Raw genomic sequence first — 17,387 nt, 5'->3', positions numbered from 1 at the left:
TTAAAATCCCACAATCAATCAATGACAAACTTATGGTCAGGACAAAGAAATACGGACGGACACCGAACAGCCATTTGGACAACGGGCTCTACAAAAAAACGGCGTGAGAATCACACGGTTTCGGGTATAGCTGTGATAATCGCACAGGCGGTCTTAGCTTTTAGACATATATAACAATATGATATATAAAATTATTCAGGAATGATTTCTGCATCAACGGGTATAAATACTTGGGTATTCAGGCGCGCATCAAATCGGAGGTGTGCATCAAAGCCACATACCTTGAAAAAATGGGATTTTTTTCACTTTAGAATAGTTTCATTATTTTCTATATATTTTATTTAAATTGGACTTATATGACCAATCTCTCTATCAACTTAATGATCCTAGGCTCAAGAGTTTTTGAGTTATCATCCGGAAACCGATTGCATGCCGACCGGCTGACAAACATCTGCAAAACGATATACCCATCCTTCTCCGAAGGGGGGCATAAAAATGTCAATGTGCATGTCAGAATGAAAACAATCGAGGCCTTCTTTTGATTAATTTTCTAATTTACCAAGGTTCATCGTTCTGATGCTGCAATATTTAACCACCCGGACTAACGCCTTGATTACTAATAAACAAGGAAATAAAGATCTATATATTCTGCGATAAACAACGGTTGACGCATGGACTGGTAAGAGACCATTATGACATCAATTATGACGTCAGATTACAGCATGACGTCCGATATATTACCCCTCGGGTAAATGAAGTCTAACATAATATTTATCTAAGTAGGTCAATCAAAAAATATGAGCCGTGCCATGAGAAAACCAACATAGTGGGTTTGCGACCAGCATGGATCCGGAACAGCCTGCACATTCTGGTCAGGATCTCTGCTGTACGCTTTTAAAGCCTATTGGAATTGGAGAAACTGTTAGCAAACAGCATGGATCCTGACAAAATTGCGCGGATGCGCAGTCTGGTCCGGACCCATGCTGGTCGCAAACCAACTATGCTGATTTTCTCATGGCGCGGCTCATTAATTTATAGTTATCAGGTATGAAACTCTAAGACTCCTTAAAAATATTTTTCAAGAAGTGTTTAACAAACTGGATGGGTTTAAAGCGGATGGGAGTTAAATGGAAAATCATAAGAAACGATCATTTATGAAATTTTCAACATTTATTTTATGTTTTATTATTAATAAATCAACAAATTATAGGATCTAAACACCAACTGTTACAATGTATAATAACGTGTCTTTCCTAATAATGCCAAAGAAGCACAGATGCAAATTTATTTCAATATTAAAGACTTATCCATCATTTAAGGGAAGAAATTCTCAGCAGATTAAGGTTATAGACCTATGTACAGAATTTATACAAATCAAAGCCACTAACCCACACATCCTGTGGTGAGAATTTATAAATTTACCTATATTCACCTTTATGTTGCATATTTGAAGTTCTAACAATGTACTTTTCATCCAATTCTGTCCAACACTGCTGTTTTCCATATAAAAAATCAAAAATACTTTAGACGAGAGTGCTACACATTAAATATCATCAGGATAAAAAATTCATTGTAACAGTCCCTTTTGACCTGTGGGTCACATACTAGTCAGGGCCAATCTCCATATCATGTTTGAGGGTCCTAGGCTCAAATGCTGCATTTTTGTACTGGCATGACTATTTCTTACCCTGGAAGACTTACATAACATTTTAAAGCAATCTCATTAGATGCTGCTGAGATATATATTCATTTACATAAAATAAAGGGAGGTTATTTGTCATAAATTCAGTCAAAAGTTATCTACCCTGATTGTCCGAGTCCATCTCATGGCATAAATGACACTTCAAATCAGTATCTTCATTGGTTACTGAGATACACCTATTTTAACAAGAAACGAAGGAATGTAACTTGGCATAAAATCAGTCAATATAATCTACAATAATTGTCTCTGTCCAACTAATGACAATAATGAAATTTCAAATGAGTCCTATATATATGCTTACTGAGATAAATCCATTTTTATAAAAATCAGGGAAGGTAATCATGTATTGGTACATGCATGTAGAAGATACACAGTACAAGTTTCACAATAATATATAAGAGAAGTATTCATATCTATAAACATTCAAGCAAGAGTTATCTAACATGACTATATCTTACCATGGAAGACATAAAAAACCTTTCAAACCAATTTCATTAGAAGCTGCTAAATATATTCATTTACATAAAAAATAAAGGGAGGTACTTTTGTCATAAATTCAGTCAATATGTATCTTCACTGACTGTCCAAGTCAATCTGATGGCATAACAGTATCTTCATTAGTTACACTGATGTACCCATTTCAATTTGAAATAAAGGGAGGTGATTTGACATAAAATCTGTCCATAGTTATCTACCTGATTGTCATCTACCTGATTGTCTCAGTTAGCATGCTCGACTATTTCGGTGCTGGATAGTGAGCCTGGGCACATCTGAGAACACTGGAGCTGTCACTGTTGTGTTTAATGACTCCAACGGCGGATGAAGATATTGCATAATAACTAAGTCTGTTTTAAAAATATTAAGTAATATGAGAGATAAAGATAAAGTGTATCAAAACACTATACAAAGTACATTTTAAGCAAAACGGGCACAATTCATTAAATTTTAGTGCAAGAGTTATGCATCTTGTGTAATATGATGTGGGTGATGATTGATGATGTTGAACAACTATTTTAAGTTATATTATTGTAATGGTAAGACTTAGTGTTGAAAGATTCAAAGCTATATGTCAAAATGTTTTGTCAAAATGTGGACTTGTACAAAAACTGAACCAATTTCAAAGTCCAAAAGGGACATAATTCATCCAAAATACTCTATAGTGTTATGAACTCTTGCCTATATAGAGAGACTATTATTATAAACAAGTGACAAAAGTTTCAAAGGGCCATAGTTCAGTCAAATCCTTGATGGAGTTATGTACTCTTGCCTAAAACTTGGTATAATGATGATACATTACTGTTTTAAGTTTCAATACTGTCAAAAGGTCCTTTTAAAATATGGACTGGTAAGAAAAACTTAAACCTGGTGTAATGCCAATGTCAATACCATGGTGAGTACGATAGCTCCCCTTATTTTTCAATTAATCTAACTTTAAACTGAAAACCTCCTAGAAACTGTGATTCTATAAAGTGCACACTTGAAGATAATCTGCTGAATATAATCATCATATATGAAAGTCCTCGCTAAATCAAATTTCACAAATTGAATAACAAATTCATCTTCTTTGATCATGTATAAAGGCCTGGCATATGGTATGAACTCCACTGGACAGCATGATGTGCCAAGAAAGCAACTTCAAAAGCTGATGTCTGACCTAAAATAGATAGAAAAATATTTTATAATGATGTCACTTAATTGCAGTATCAAATGACAAATATATTGCATATAGAAATGGTTTTATCCAAAACATTTTCCTTTTAAATCATTCTTGTTAACAAGTCTGCTTTTTGCTTCATAATATGCTACTTTATATGAAGGTCACACTGACATTCAACATTTTAATGTAGCAAAAATACCCCAAGAGAAACAAAAAGAGGGCCATGATGGCCCTATATCTCTCACCTGTTATCATTGCACTTAAGGACAAGTCTTCAAGGTCAAAAAATCATAATAAAAAGCAATCAAAAAGAATTATGAGAAAATATAGTTGAAATTTTCTTAAAGTAACTTTAAAAAACAAGATTTTAAAACTTTTTGTAGAGGTCCACTAGGCAATGCTACATGTCAAATATCTAAGCTCTAGGCCTTCTGGTTTTTAGAAAATTTTGAAGATTTTTCTATGTACAATCAAGTAACCCCATGGGGCGGGGTCATGATTTGAATAAATTTTGTAAAAGTCTACTAGGCAATGCTACATGGTTTATTTTATATAAATTTTTTGAAGATTTTCCTATGTAAAATCAAGTCACCCCTGGGGCGGAGTCAATTTTGACCCCAGGGGACATGATTTTAACAAATTTTGTAGAGGTCCACTAGGCAATGCTACAAGTGAAATATATAGGCTCTAGGCCTTCTGGTTTATTTTTAGAAATTTTTTGAAGATTTTCCTATGTAAAATCAAGTGACCCCTAGGGTCAGGGTCAATTTTGACCTCCGGGTCATAATTTAAACAACTTTAGTAGAGGTCCACTAGGCAATACTACATGTCAAATATCTAAGCTCTAGGGCTTCTGGTTTTTGAGAAAAATGACAAAGGTTGAATTTTTTGGACAAATTCTTAATTATCAGTCTTGTGGCTAGTCTATGAAATCACTAAATTAGACTGGCATCTGACACTATTACATCAAAGTAAGAAAAATGACAAAGGTTGAATTTTTTGGACAAATTCTTAATTATCAGTCTAGTGGCTAGTCTATGAAATCACTAAATTAGACTGGCATCTGATACTATTACATCAAAGTAAGAAAAATGACAAAGGTTGAATTTTTTGGACAAATTCTTAATTATCAGTCTTGTGGCTAGTCTATGAAATCACTAAATTAGACTGACATCTGACACTATTACATCAAAGTACGAAAAATGACAAAGGTTGAATTTTTTGGACAAATTCTTAATTATCAGTCTAGTGGCTAGTCTATGAGATTTGTAACTTATATAGTATAAATTACAAATACTTTTATGAAGAACCATTCACATAGCAATAATAATATATATTATAAGGAATGGTCAGTATGCATCAAACTGAAGGACAGGTCTAATACAAACTGCCAACAGTCTACTATCTAGCAACCACCTCAACCCCACAAGTAAGAAGATCCCTACCTATCCCCCTTATGAGCCGGATGTTTGATGCATATCATGGATAATATGAGGTATGGACCCCGAAAGCCCGAACAGCTCACCTCTCAAATAATGGCAACACGACTCAGACCTAGCCAAATATTATCCGACCAAACCTTACTTTTTTATTAGAAATGTGCATCGAAACATGAACAGAAAGAATGAAAAAGGGTATCAGTTTGGCTAAATTAGCCGTAAGAATCACTATTTAGTAAGTGATACTAATAGAAAAGCCCACAAACACTACATAATCGAAATATTGACGGAATAAATCTAATAACATAATCTAAATTGACCGATATAATGATACCTAGTTTTAGACAAAATTCTGAATTTGTGCTTCTACTCACGAACGCAAGAAATTCGGATATCATATCTCTACTTCTCGAGGGATCTATCAATACTATATGGGATTATCTTTGTCAAAAACTACAGTATTATAATGCGTAAATAAACTGAATGTACATAAGATAATGGAAAATATATTTAAGTTAAAAAATAGGTTTCTGATTAAGGAACAAAGTAAGAGTACGCTTATGCGCACCTGCGCGCACCTGCAATTTCATCATCCAATGAAATTCAGAAGTCGAGTAAAAGGTCTAAGTAGGTCAATCCAATTTATAAACAATTGCAACTGCTAGAAAATCAAAATAAAGACAATCACTGGAAACTCTTTCGAAGTAATATGGATGGCCCTTAAAAGGGCCTTTGTATCAGCGATCATATCCGCAAGGAACGCAATATGGCAAAATAGTATTGCCGCATCCCTTTAGCGTTTAAATGCACTTAATTGCGCAAGTAATGCTGAGGATATCTAACTGACCGCAACAAAATGAAATCTGATTTCATTTCTTTCAACAATAGCTTAACCAAAACTTTACGACCCTGTGCATAGGTGGTAGTTGTGGTACCGCGTAGTGGAGGCTCAATGACTCGAACGTCTCTAACACCGGCCGACTTCAAAACACCAACAAGATGCATCAAGTCATCAAGTACTCTTTCAGGGCTCTTCCCTCCAAGGTCCAAATCGTTCCCACCTAAATGCACAACAACCAAATCGGGAATACCGTGCCGTAAAATCGCGTCGATCCAGAAGCTGTTAACTTGGGCTATCTGTAACCCGCCTTTGCAAACCCATAACGGTGTATGCTCAGCCAAATCAGACCGACCGGTCAGTGATAAGCGTGAATCGCATAAGCGTCTAACAAACGAGTCCCCGAAAATAACAATACCAGGCATGATTAACTGTTATATCAGATATAAACAGAAACCACCTATTACTTCTTATTTTATATTTTCCGATAAATCTCGGGGCACTTGCACGCACCTGCTTTTCAAACAACCAATGAAAATCGAATGACCAGAACAAAGTGCTAAGTAGGTCAATCCGTTTATCCGCCAAACCTGATGACTATTTTTATTTTTTCTTAACGAGTAATAACATGCGATCGACCAAAGTGGCCATTCTCCCACAAAAATAAAAACAACAATTATAACCAAGACAATATAAGGAAGATTTCCCTATTTCGGAACGATTTGGGTGGCCCTTAAAAGGGCCGTTTTATTTTGTTGTAGGCATTCCACTATACCACATGATGGCGACAACAGAAACTCTGTTCTTCACCACTATACCGGTCAACAGCCCTTAGGAAGAAACATGGACATATGAGTCCATGATCTCCCTGTGTTAACAATACACCATTAACTGACCTAACAATCCTCATGCCATAAGAAATCATAGCATGAGTATTTAGGTACACTAAAATGGTAGAGCTGGCCCGCAGACCAGCTCTGGCTGATGGTGCAGAGGCAGCGTGCACATGCTGCCTCCCCATAAGGCGAAGTCCATCCCGTTGGACTATCGCCCAAGCACGATTTTCTGTTCCATAATCATGGTAGGGGGATGAACAACTTCCATCGTGGGGCAGACCGGCATGGAATGCCCCTGAACAGCCCTTACTTGGAGAAACGGACGGGTCCGTAACTCCAATCGTCCTTTTCGATCGTCTCTAACAATCTTGTATAAATCGGATGGCTGGAGTCCTCTGAAGCGGGGTAAACGAGTGATGTGGTCAAAAGCCGCGAAGCCCTCAGTATCGATAACCAACCCCTCGGCTTTTCCGGTATGGCGCAATAACTTAACTAGTGCCCGATCCATGGTTTATCAAAGAGATAATGAATACATGAACAAAAAATATCATTATATACCGTGCCGCCAAATTGAGTAACTACTGCCAATTAGACCAGAACAATGAAGGTGCAAAAAAAAATTTTCACACCTGATATATCACAAAAATGAATATAACGAAGAAAAAAGGGTATCAGTTTAGCTAAATTAGCTTTAAGAATCACTATTTAGTAAGTGATTCCAGTAGAAAAACATACAAACAATGAATATTTGAAATATTAGTAGAATCAACCAATTACTAAAAGCAATAATGACCGATAAAATGATACCCAGATTCATTTCCATTGTTTACATTTTCATACCGAACACGGCAGATGAAAGGAAATCTCAGATTGGACGAGAGCTATTGTCTCTTCTGTCGTGATTGGTCAATTTACTATCCGTTTTTCAGCTTAAGCTAAAAGCACCAAACAGTAGGATCATACGATACTAGGTATTATTTGAATTCTCTTTTCATTGCTTAATTATGTATATATTAATAATTGGAAGTAAAGATATTATTGTAGGCATGATAAAATATGCATCCAAATAACTTTAATATATTTTAAGACCAAATTTTGCACCCATATGGTATCATGTATAGCAGAAACAAAGTCTTTGGGTTTTCGGATTTCGACAAAGGCTAATTCTGATTATACCAATTTCAGCTGACCAAAATTTAATTATATTGTGAATAGGCAACCTTATGTCAGAGAAATGTATTTCGAACAATGAACATAAGGAAGAAAAGGAGGTATCAGTTTGGCTAAATTAGCCGTAAGAATCACTATTTAGTAAGTGATCCTAGTAGAAAAACACATAGACTATGATTATTTGAAATATCAGTAGAATAAGGCAAAAACTAAAACCAATAGTGACCGACAAAATGATACCCAATTTTAGACACTATCAATCTAATTCCATTGTTTACATTATCGCACCGAAAGCGGCATATGAAAGGAGTATTCTCATTGGATGAGAGCTCTAGTGTCTTATGTCGTGATTGGTCAATTTACTATCCGATTTTAGGCTTAAGCTCAACGCATTAGTGTACAGTACACAGTAGTATCATACTGTATAAAGTATTTTTTAGATTCTCTTTTCTTAGCTTTAATATTAATAATTAGACGTAAAGATAATACTGAGGGTATGGTCAAGTATGCATCCAACTGATGGACAGGTCCCACAAAATAGCCAACAGCCTATCATACTCCTAGCCCATCCTAATATAAATATGAGCTGGATGTTGGATGCATACCAAGGATGATACAAAGCAAGGGCCCAAAGGACTAAAGGCATCCCCACCCGCAAATAATGGCAACAACACCCCGACTAGCCTAGTATCATCCGACCAAACACCTATTTTTTGACTGCCTAATCATCAAAACCACTTAATAGTAAGAAAACATGCATTTATTTAATAATATGAAAGGTGCAGAAAGTTTTAAAAAAAAACAACATGAAAATGGAACGTTAAGATGACATATTACAAATATTCACCTTTTACTGTCTACAAAAGAATGTACCTAACGAAATGAAGAAAATGGCATACCGGTCTGGCATAACCAGACACAGATAATAATACTTAAAGGACTTATTCGATAAGAAAGTCCTCTCACATTGTGGAAAGAAAATATTGATGGAATTGATCAATATACTACAACAAAAAACGCGATCAAAGTAACAAGTATATTTTATCAGATTGTTTACATTTTCAAGCCGAACACGGCAAATAAGAGAAGAGCGCTGATTGGCTTAGAGCTCTTGTCATCTCTGTCGCGATTTGTAGAATTACTATCCGGTTTTTGGCCTTAGCTAAACTGTTTTCAGAACTCCAAAAGAAAACTGAAAACAGAATAAAAAGATTAAATCAAATATTTATCATAATATAAGTAATACACCAAGTAAGGTCAAGTATGCATCTAGCTGAAAGACAGGTCTGTTAATATGCCACAGAACCCCAAGCATATCGCCCAGACCAAAAATTCCTAACAAATAAAGAACCATGGTCGTCTCCTTATGAGCTGGAGGCCAGATGCATATGATGGGAGGTACAATACATGGTTTCCATATGTCTGCAGGGTAACCCAAATAATGTAAAAATGGCAACAAAACCCAACCATGTGGCGTACCTCCCGACCAGAATACTTGATATAATTTATATTAACCTGTCTGACTGCACCGAGTAATTACTATATTTCTTACACTAAAATAAAACAGGTAAAACAGATGTTCAGTCAGTAGAAGGACAAAACCGAAAAGTGCCACAGTGATACCCTGGCCCATATCTTTAAAAAAAAACACTTATGAGCTGGATACTGACTGTACATTATAGATGATATGAAACTGGGCTCCCACCGTGCACTGTTTGCTCCCTTTAAGGTACAATGAAAAGCACTCATAACAAATACCCAGTGGAATATCATCTTGCCAAACCTATGATGTATATTACTTAATTTAATAACGATTTAATGCAAAGAAGACACACAGTACTGAAGCAATAGCAAGAACCAATCAAATTAAGGCAGTAATGTTTTCAGCCAATCAGGAGACAGTAGTAGAATATTTCAGAAATTAGGTCATCAAACGATATTTCGACGATTTTTGTAACAAAAAGAAGAAAATGCATGTCTGTTACCAAAAAACCAAACAATGTAGAACAAAAGTAAGAGCAATTTAAGAAAGGTAAATACTCTGGTATTGCAAAAATCAAAACTGGAGCCTATATAACTGCATTTATGAAATATATAGCTTTCCAAACACAGCCTGTCGTTACAAATTTTTGGCCAAACAGCAACGCAAAGAAGAAAAATGACAGGCAATATAGAAAAAGTGCAGGTGCTACAATCTGTTTATACAGTATAACTATTTGGGAATTGCCCTGACACTACAAAAAATTATGACATAATGAAAATAAAGGAAAATCTACCATCCAGTGCTTGATTAGAAATAGGCTCCTATTGACTTCAGAACAAAAAACAAATCCAATTAAATTTTTGTTTCAAGCTCAGTACTTGTGTTGTCTTCGGTTTTTTTATATCTTGTAAATACATATTAGCATATTTTAAGTAATTATATACATATATATATTTAAAAAAAAAAAAAAATCTCTTTCTACTTTTGGCAACTTTTTTAGAAAAATCTTTTTCTCATTTGGCATACAATTTAGACCATTTTCCAAATTCAAAAATGAGTGGCTCCGAAAGGGACGTGTGGTGTGTTCTACAAGTGGCAAGAACAGTCGCTCCAGCCGTGGACAGAGATGGAACCTCATCAATCAACGACCCAAGCCTTAAAAGAGAAGGTACGCTCAACGTGCTTCTCTTAGAGGGGAGGGTGAAGACCGGTTGACACAGCACAGACCGAAGACAAGGGGCTCCATCAACGAATACGACAGGAGTGGTTACAAAATGCGTTCGCATTTCCTGGGTGGCATGGAATTGCGGGAGACTCCAGTGGTCCGAAAAACAACTCGGCTCGCCTTCGCCTTCTCCTTCTCCTACTATATTTTCTACGCTAGGAACGCGTGACCGGTCCGGTCCGAGAGCTTGCACTCCCAAAAACAGACTGTAACATCCTGACTGGAGTACGTTTAGGTCTCATTGGCCGCTGTACTTACAGTCTCAATTTGGCTACTAAATTTTTGCTTACTGACCGAAACCCTCTGGAAATTGCAGAGTGGTACTCAACACCCCTACATTAGAACCAAAACATACTTTAAGAACATGAAAAGGGGCATGTTCGCGGTCTATACTCTACGGGGCATTTATATGCTTCATTGTGTCTGAAAGGGCGGATAGACCGTAATTAAACTTAAATAACTGAACCGAACTAAAGAACCATTCACCGTGTTCATATATAGATCTGTAAGAATGTCCATCCTTACCTAAATCATTGAACTGTGGTGACAACCTGTCCAGCTGCAAATATTGGTTTCTTTCTCCATTAAATAAAAGATGGTCATCATGATCAACCATTGACTTTCAAGTACCAATCTGAAATATGCATTTATATGTGTTGATAATATAGGTTTGTTACAGTGGAGGGATCAGCTATGAGAAAATATCTGAAATGCAGACAACAATTTTATTTTATGAAAAAAAATGTCACCACTTGGAATATACTATTTTCTAGTTAATATTAATTTAACTCAATATCAATAAATGGGAAAGTATCAATGGTCATTTTCTTAGTTATATAAAGTTTCACCGTAGATAACATTATGTATAATGATGAAAGATTTTTTTTAGTTAGCATTAATTTTGTAGTAACTATATATACATTAAAACTCCAAGGTAAAATGATCTGGAACACATGCTTCATTTAATAAAAATGTATCAGTAATAACATGAGAGCCCTTCTGAAAAAAATGTTAATGTAGAAAATGTAATACTTAGGACTGGTGAATATTAGGTTATGACACCCCCCATGATTTCTGAATGAAAAGGAATAAGCTGAACAATAATGGTAGACAGTTAATGTAAATTTGTCTTAAAATTGGCCCTGCTGTTTCTGACCAGAACATTTTTAAAGTTTCCAATATTACAAATATGGAAAAAGTGACAATTACCCCTGACACCCATGTTTATAACATAAAAATAATTTGTAGTCTTTATAGAATGTCACAAAAGGCCCATTTGTGTTAAATTATTTCAAAACTGGAACAGCAGTTTCATATATTTACATATCAGGAAAAGTGACCATGCCCTCCGGCACCCATGTGTTCATACTCAGATGAGCTTAAAATGCATTTAATGTAAGAACATTTTTAATAATATTTGAAAAAAAAATACCAGTGAAATTTGACATGTATACAGAATAAGAAAGAAGACAGGGAATTTGAATAAGTAAGAAGAGAGGGAATTTGCCTATTAACACAGACCATTCTGCTTTTTAATTTCAATATACCACCAAATAGTTTTGCAAGAAGTTTTGCATATCTTTCTAAAATGTGTTTATTTTATAAATCTATTTTTTAATTTAGTATAGTTACTTAGACATGCACATGTGCAGAATAATAAAATGAGGGTTCCAAGAGACAAAATAGAAAGAAATTCATCATGTTCATCATATTTTCCAATTTGCAATCACAATTCAATAACATTTCAGTTACAGAATTAAGTATAATTACACTTGCTATCAGAAGTCTAAAAGTGAAGAGACTTAAACTGCATAAAAAAGTTTTATTAGTGTTTAAGAGATTTGAACCTGTTTGAAGATAACCATAGACTTAAAGTCACTTATACATATTTTGTTATCTTAAAAGAATAATGATGCACAAATTGTTATTAAGATATACAGTAGCATGGTATAGTTCAATCTTTCACCTTCATTTTGGTGTGAGGGGGCACTGTGAGTGTGGCCAAGTAGTTAAGGTCTCTGGCTTCAAATCACTTGCCCCTGATCAATGTGGGTTTGAGTCGCACTAGAGGCGAAATTTACAGATTTTTCAATATATATGTTTACATTATATTATGTACAAAACTTGCTGTAATGAGATTTTTCCTCTGGGTTTAATGAATTGTTATTAAAAGACAAAGAAAATCTCCTATATAAGTGACCCCTCCCCCCACCCCTCAAATACCAGACTTTTTAATCCCCAATATACAAGATCCTGTCTGGTCCAGTCTGATTAGGGTCCATAAAACCCCTGTAGATTTGACATGTAGCCTAATTATTGTCAGAGAATCATAAATTTTATTGCCTACAGATAAATTGGTTATTTCCTGTGTTTTGCATTGCTGTTTTTTTTTCTTTTTTCTTTTCATAATGTACACAAAATTATTTTAACTGATAATATACTAATATTGATTGCTCAGTCATGTTGAGTAATGTCCTGGCCAGTTAAATTATAACTCTTATAGGAAAGCAATTCTCTGACACTCCTTAACAATAAAATAATTATTTAAGAGAAATTACAAGTTTGTTTATTCAATGATTATGATCTTTTTATCAAAAGTAAGCAAATAAAACCAGAAAAAAATGATAATTGCTGAATTTTATTAGAAATTAAAGAAGCGTTCAGTTGCATTTTTAATAGATAAAAAGGGATATGGACAGAAGGATTTTATATATTAAAAATGCATAATTCCCCTAGTGTTGTCTAAATAACGTTTCTTTTATGTATAATAAAATCCAGCAATAAAGATATATCATTGTTCAAAATACACATAATTTATTATTTCTAAAAGCTAAGTGCCTGAATGCATTTTTTTACATTTTTGATAAAAAAAAAACAGCAATGATGAGATGTAAATCAAAAATATGATAAAAACACTGTTTTATCCTATCACTTTGTGTATTTAACCCTAATTCAATCAAGCTTTCTAAACTCCTTATACAGGTGAGAACTGATTTGCTACAAAGGTGAGAAATATCACCTGCAATTTATTTACTGCACAGTAGCTATACAGTAGCTTATTATGATAAACAGAAGCAAGTCTATCAATGGTCCAGACTTGTGTATTGGCCCTTACCTCCAATACCAGACCTTATCATCCCCATAGCCCACATACCAGGCACACCAGAATCAGTGTCTTTAATTATTATTTACTGTAACAGTGGAAACAGAATTAAGTTAGCTCTGTGTATTTAACTGTTCTTGAAAAAGGGTTGCTAAAAAGCTCTACCGAGCTTATGTTAACTGTTTCACAAAGCAAAGATAAATAAAAATTACCTTTACTATTCCAACTTAGTCAAAATAACTGGACGTTCAGATTGTTCTATATTTGGGTGGTTTTCAAAATAATGAAGAAAAAGTGGGACATAGAGTTGAAAACCTATTTCTTATGGTGGTCACCTATTTTATATGATAGCAAATACTTCAAATTTCAAGGAAATAACTTTGGGAAAGTGTTGTGAAAAACCAAAGAGCTATAAAAATAAATGTATACTTCTTTGGAAAAACCTATCAGAAAATAGTTCAGCCTTTAATTTGAAAGTTCAGTGAATTTCAATTGCAGTATGATGGGTGATAAATGTTGCAGTGTTTTATGATAAGGAAATATATTAACAGTTATATTTTCAACTTATATGATAAGTAATAGGTGTAATGTGTATGGTTTGAAACTTATTCAATCAAATGTTTGTGGAGATTGCTTTTTAAAATCAGCCTTTCTGCACAAATCTGACATGAAAATAAAACTTTGCCTAGAAAATTTGTTGCTTAATGAAAATAAATTAACATATTATTATAAAACCTATTTTTTCCTCAAATTTTGAATGTTTAAAACATGCCAAATTTCAAGAATGTCCAGTAATCTTAATTTCTAGAATTTTCAACTCAAAATTGAGTTATATTGCAGATGCACAGGGGACACATACTGAAAATCAGTATAATATTCATTCATTATTAGTTTACTGTCCATTAATTTTTTTCACAAGAAACACAATGCTTATTCAAAAAGCATGTGTTCCTTTAACTGAAAAATAAGTGACTTTAAACATAACCAACACATTGAAATCATTTATTCTACATGCATTGCCTACTGAGAGTAGAAAATGACAAAATGCCATGCATGGTAAAATGTGACAGTAAAATTCATACATATTTTATTATGTTACTATGAAGATGCACAGGGGACAAACTGCAGCAAAATATATATTCATAGAATATGTTCAAAGTAAGTAATTTTTTTTCAACTACACAGTATTCACTTGTGAACATTTACATAATGTGGGTAAAAAAAATGATGTTTTCCACTTCTTAACTTGAAAACTGGTTACTTCTGAAAAAATGCAAACAATGAATTCTAAATTGTCCAGAGTTTCTTATATAATGGTAAATTAAATGAATGTCAAAAAAGGTGCACAGGGGACATCACTTTTGGCTTGTGAATGTTGAACAGTCCTTAATAGTCAAGTTAAAAAGCTGCTTTTTTATCAACTGTAACTCCCTTTCAAGGAAAATGAGCCGTGCCATGAGAAAACCAACATAGTGGGTTTTTGACCAGCATGGATCCAGACCAGCCTGCGCTTCCACGCAGTCTGATCAAGAACCATGCTGTTCGCTTTTAAAGCCTATTAGAATTAGAGAAACTGTTAGCGAACAGCATGGATCCTGACCAGACTGTGCAGATGCGCAAGCTGGTCTGGATCCATGCTGGTCGCAAACCAAATATGTTGGTTTTCTCATGGCACGACACAAATAAAGTATAATCTAATTTTATTTTAAAGAAATAAAAGAAATCTGACATTAACAACTAAAAAGTTGCAAAGGGGACATTTTTGGGTGTATAGACATTCATCAAATGTCTGAGAAAGTTGATCTGTTAAACAAAAAAAACATATTCTGTCTTCACAGTTTGAAAGGATAAAGATCTTAGAAAAACCTTGTGACTTTAGAAAACTAATGGGTTTTGAAATTGTAGTGTTTCTACATTAAAATTTGTAACTTTTTCACTATATTTTTTGTGAAGAGGGTTCCATCACAAGATGTGAAATATTGGTGGGAGTAAGATGTTGGTAATGAAAAAAGAGTATTTTGCTTTAAATGTACAGAGTTTAAGCTTACTGGAACCACTCTAGAGTCTGCTTCTTGGAATAACCAGTACTAGTGTCATATGAGAAGTCCTGACCCCACTGGGGCTCGAACCCATGACCCCTGGATTGAGCTGAGCCAACAACTTACATACTACATAATTTAACATAAACCAATGAGGAACTCGTGCGGACGCATTGGTTGGTAGGGCTATTATGCTGTCCTACAGAGGTGAAGGCCCCAGGTTCGATTCCTGGCAACTCCCATTGCGGTGTGACCTTGGGTAAGGCACTTTATCACGATTTGCCTCAGTAGGCCAGTTGTAAATGTATATACTCGCAAATTGCTGGGGGTAAGGTATAATTGGCAGCGATGAAAATTTTATCTGAAACTGCTTCCAATATTTTGGTCTTTCGATTGTTCAACACAAGTGGGGACATTGCCCATACAGTATATCATATAAAAATATCTCAGTATCTCCTCTGTTCCATATGATATGGATCCCGTTTAAAATTTTTGGATTACATTCCAACTGAACATCTAATTACGGATCACTTTTTCGAATTTCAGTAGTTGAAAACAGCTAATAAATCACAATTACAGCTGCTTTGTAGACCTAGATCTAAAGTTAAAAGTAAATTTATGTCACTCTGGCCAGGCTTTGGCTGAAGAACTTCAAGAAGTCTTAAGAGCATCCGCACACTAGGTGATTATTTTAAACTGGTTGTATGTAATCTACTAGATCCATATTATATGTGGAAACAGATAAATAAGATAAACAAGTGACTGTCAATCAGAAAGATCTAGAATCTACAACATTTTATTTCAAAAGTGCAGATCTACTTACTTTCGATTTCGCAAGCTCCGCCATCTTGTCTCTTCAGGAGGCGAATGATGAAATTAAAACGTGCGAATGCCGGATCACGCTTTTCTCCAAAGATGTAATTACACCGATAACAGATATTTGCCTATGGGTATGTCAAGCAAGTTATTAGAGTCTTAAATTAACAAGAAGTTTTACTGAAGAATAATGGGACAGTTTTGAAATAAGCAACTCATTATTTGCACACCGCGGCCATGTTTTTCGTAGAGTTTTAGACAAAAAGGTTATTTTCAGAGCGTGTAAATCTTATTATTTTGAGTAGCTATTCACAAACAACAGTCCCATGCACAAGATTTAACACCTCTAGCAAGTTTTAAGACAATCTGATTCGTGAAAAAGATAAGTTATTGTGTTCTGCAAGTTTTTTCTGAAGCACCATAAAAGCCGGTAAAATACGTCAAATTGGGCATATTCAAATCAATATATTTAAATTTCAGGAAAATAAAATCAAAATTAAATTATGTAAGTTACAAAAGCTATCTTTGAGAATTTAATATGCAAAATTTTGCAAATATTGGACAAAGAATAAGCATTTGGGCAGGTTTTGAAAAACATATATAAACCGTGGACCTGGTCACGACCGCGTGATAATCACGCTACACCGGCACGCTATACGCTAGTGCGGTGCAGGGGGGAGGAGCTACATTTCAAGAATGAGTGACCATTACAAAGTGTATTTTCTGTTTAAATTTCCGCTATTTTGGTTACAGCGATACATTTGTCTCACTTAATCCTTACAGCATACACCATACGTCCTCCCCTGTGTAAGCTTATCAATAACATTTCTAATTAAGAAGAAACGAGGAGAACAGTCACCCATAGAAGAATTCTCTCGAGTATATGATTATTATTCTGTTAATTTGACTGTATTAGCATCTTATGTTATGGCACGACAGCTTTTCTCGAGCGCTGGACATATTTTGATGGCAGAGATCACAATGATGAAGCGCGAGACCACGACTGCGAAGAACAAGGTCACGTTAGCGAATCGCATACTTACTTCGCAATTTTACATCATGATTTCATTCTTCATACT

General features: G+C 34.8%; 1 long non-coding RNA gene across 1 annotated transcript; it reads right to left on the bottom strand.

Moving 5' to 3' along the window:
- Nucleotides 1-1,260: 1,260 nt before the first annotated feature.
- Nucleotides 1,261-16,383, bottom strand: LOC123557813 (uncharacterized). The gene is made up of 3 exons (XR_008368240.1): nucleotides 16,316-16,383; nucleotides 10,876-10,984; nucleotides 1,261-3,356 (listed from the first exon to the last, which is right to left on the bottom strand). It is a non-coding gene; the product is annotated as an uncharacterized LOC123557813 (long non-coding RNA).
- Nucleotides 16,384-17,387: the final 1,004 nt, after the last annotated feature.

This window comes from Mercenaria mercenaria, chromosome 17 (assembly GCF_021730395.1).
Source record: "Mercenaria mercenaria strain notata chromosome 17, MADL_Memer_1, whole genome shotgun sequence".
In the NCBI taxonomy this organism is placed as follows: Eukaryota; Metazoa; Mollusca; class Bivalvia; order Venerida; family Veneridae; genus Mercenaria; species Mercenaria mercenaria.
The sequence above is the reverse complement of the archived record's forward strand: the minus strand, read 5'-3'. Positions and strand labels throughout refer to the sequence as shown.